Source organism: Arachis ipaensis, chromosome B1 (assembly GCF_059453495.1).
Source record: "Arachis ipaensis isolate K30076 ecotype BB chromosome B1, ASM5945349v1, whole genome shotgun sequence".
Taxonomy (NCBI): domain Eukaryota; kingdom Viridiplantae; phylum Streptophyta; class Magnoliopsida; order Fabales; family Fabaceae; genus Arachis; species Arachis ipaensis.
The window spans coordinates 52,371,606-52,375,073 of record NC_142436.1 but is presented as its reverse complement, the minus strand read 5'-3'; the positions used below and the strand labels follow the sequence as shown (position 1 = coordinate 52,375,073).

The 3,468-nt window shown below is 34.9% G+C and overlaps 1 non-coding gene across 1 annotated transcript; it reads right to left on the bottom strand.

The window, feature by feature from the left end:
* Positions 1 to 2,582: 2,582 nt before the first annotated feature.
* On the bottom strand, positions 2,583 to 2,690 carry LOC148576565 (small nucleolar RNA R71). The gene has a single exon (XR_015903583.1). It is a non-coding gene; the product is annotated as a small nucleolar RNA R71 (small nucleolar RNA).
* Between the last annotated feature and the right edge of the window lie 778 nt (positions 2,691 to 3,468).

Sequence of the window (3,468 nt, the reverse complement as noted above, 5' to 3'; positions counted from 1 at the left end):
TGAATTACATAAGTATCCCTATCTTTATTTTATATTTTATTCATCTTTTAATTATCAATTCTCCATAACCACTTGAATCCGCCTGACTGAGATTTATAAGATGACCATAGCTTGCTTCAAGCCGACAGTCTCCGTGGGATCGACCCTTACTCACGTAAGGTTTATTACTTGGACGACCCAGTGCACTTGCTGGTTAGTTGTGCGGAGTTGTGATAAAGAGTAGAGATTACAATTGTGCATACCAAGTTGTTGGCGCCATTGATGATCACAATTTTGTGCACCAAGTTTTTGGCGCCGTTGTCGGAGATTGTTCGAGTTTGGACAACTGAGGGTTTATCTTGTTGCTTAGATTAGGTAATTTTATTTTATGTTTAAGCTTTTTACTTTTTATTTTCAAAATTTTTTTTTTAAAAATACAAAAATATTTCTATCATGTTCTTCAGAGTTTTTAAGAATGGATTCTAGAGTTTCATGATGATTTGTTGAAGTCTGGCTGGCTGTGAAGCCATGTCTAATCTTTTGGACTGAGGTTTCAACTTATCATCACAAGAGCTTGTTGATTTCTCTGAATTTTGCTGTTGAAAGTAATGATCTGCTAAAGCTTGGCTGGCCATTGGCCATGTCTAGTGTTTTGGACCGAAGCTTTCACTGAAAGCTTGGCTGGCTAGTAAGCCATGTCTAATTCCTAGAATGAAGTTTTAGACTAACATTACATGATTCCTGGAATTCTCATTAAGAATTTTGAAGCCCTTTTTCTCTTTTTCCACTTAATTTTTGAAAAATTACAAAAAAAATTAGTAAAATGATAAAATCAAAAATGTTTGTGTTTCTTGTTTGAGTCAAGTGTCAATTTTTAAGTTTGGTGTCAATTGCATGTCTTTATTCTTCTTGCATTTTTCGAATATATGCAATATGTTCTTCATTGATCTTCAAGTTGTTCTTGATGATTTTAGTGCTCTGATCTTTAATTTCTCTTGTTTTGTGTCTTTTGTTGTTTCTTACATGCATTTTTTTTAATTTGTTATAGTCCTTAGTATACAAACTTCTGAGTTTGGTGTCTTGCATGCATTGTTTATTTGATCTTAGTTGCATCTTTTATTGTTTCTCATCATTAAAAATTCAAAAAAAATTTAAAATTGTGTCTTTTTAAGTCAAAAACACAGAAAATTGAAGATTCAGAACATTCAGCAGAGAAATTACACAGAAAAAAACTGGGCGTTCAAAACGCCTAGTGAAGAAGGAAAACTGGCATTTAAACGCCAGCCAGGGTACCTGGCTGGGCGTTAAACACCCAAAAAGGTAGCATTTTGTGCGTTAAACGCCAGAATGGATGCCATTTTGGGCGTTTAACGCCAGGAGGACACTAGAGGGAAGATTTTGTTTTTAATTCAAATCTTTTTCAAATTTTCATAATTTTTCAAAATCAATTTTTTTTCAAATCATATCTTTTCAATCATATCTTTTCAAAATCAATTTCTTTTCAATTTTTTTATTTATTACTATTTTCAAAAATCCTTGCTACAATTAGTAATTTAATTCAAAATTTTCAAGTTGTTACTTGCCTATTAAGAAAGGATCAAAAGTTTTAATTCTAGAATCATATCTTTTAATTTCTTGTTGGTCAAGTAATCAACTTTAATTTAAAAAAAAACTTTCTTCTTTTAAATTTGATTCTCAATCATATCTTCTCAATCATATCTTTTTCAAAATTAAGTTTCAATCATATCTTTTTTATTTTTAAATTCAAAATCTTTTTAATTTCTTTCCCAATCTTAGTTTTCGAAAATCATTTACCAAATTTTCAAAATTTCTTTTAATTATTTCAAAATATTTTACTTTAATTTCGAAAATTCTTCCCCTCTTCTCACATCCTTCTATTTATGGACTAACACTTCTCCATTATCAGCAATTCGAACTCTGTACCTCTTGATAAGTTCAAATTCTTTCTTCTCTACCTCATCCTTCTATTCTTCTTTACCTCTGACACCTCAAGGAATCTCTATACTGTGACATAGAGGATTTTATATTTTCTTCTCCTCTCTTTTTATATGAGCAAGAGCAAGGACAAAGACATTCTTGTTGAGGCTGATCCTGAACCTGAAAGGACCTTGAAGAGAAAGCTAAGAGAAGCTAAAATACAACTCTCTGTAGAGGACCTAACAAAGCTTTTCAAACAAGAAGAAGCCATGGCAGCCGAAAACAACAACAATGCAAGGAAGGTGCTTGGTGACTTTACTGCACCTACTCCTGACTTCTATGGGAAAAGCATCTCAATCCCTGCCATTGGAGCAAACAACTTTGAGCTTAAGCCTCAATTAGTTTCTCTAATGCAACAGAATTGCAAGTTTCATGGACTTCCATTAGAAGATCCTCATCAATTCTTAGCTGAATTCTCGCAAATCTATGACACTGTTAAGACTAATGGGGTTGATCCCGAGGTCTATAGACTTATGCTTTTTCCCTTTGCTGTAAGAGACAGAGCTAGAACATGGTTGGATTTACAACCTAAAGAAAGCCTGAACTCTTAGGAAAAGCTAGTCAATGCCTTCTTGGCAAAGTTTTTTCCATCTCAAAAATTGAGCAAGCTTAGAGTGGAAGTCCAAACCTTCAGACAGAAGGAAGGTGAATCCCTATATGAAGCTTGGGAAAGATACAAGAAATTGATCAAAAGGTGTCCTTCTGACATGCTTTTAGAATGGAGCATCATAGGTATCTTCTATGATGGTCTGTCTGAACTGTCCAAGATGTCATTGGACAACTCTACTAGAGGATCTCTTTATCTGAAGAAGACGCCTGCAGAAGCTCAGGAACTCATTGAAATGGTTGTAAATAACCAATTCATGTACACCTCTGAAGGGAATCCTGTGAATAATGGAACAAGTCAGAAGAAAGGAGTTCTTGAGATTGATACTCTGAATGCTATATTGGCTCAGAATAAAATATTAACTCAGCAAGTCAATATGATTTCTCAGAGTCTGTCTAGAATGCAAGCAGCAATAGGCAGTACCAAAGAAGCTTCATCTGAAGAAGAAGCTTATGATCCTGAGAACCCAGCAATGGAAGAGGTGAATTACATGGGAGAACCCTATGGAAACACCTATAATCCTTCATGGAGAAATCATCTAAACCTCTCATGGAAGGATCAACAGAGGCCTCAACAAGGCTTCAACAACAATAATGGTGGAAGAAATAGGTTTAGCAATAGCAAGCCTTTTCCATCATCTTCTCAGCAACAGACAGAGAAATCTAAGCAGAGCCATTCTGACCTAGCAACCATAGTCTCTGATCTAATTAAAACCACTCAAAGTTTCATGACTGAAACAAGATCCTCCATTAGAAATTTGGAGGCACAAGTGGGTCAGCTGAGCAAGAAAGTTACTGAACTCCCTCCTAGTACTCTCCCAAGTAATACAGAAGAGAATCCAAAAGGAGAGTGCAAGGCCATCAACATTACCCATACGGCCGAAC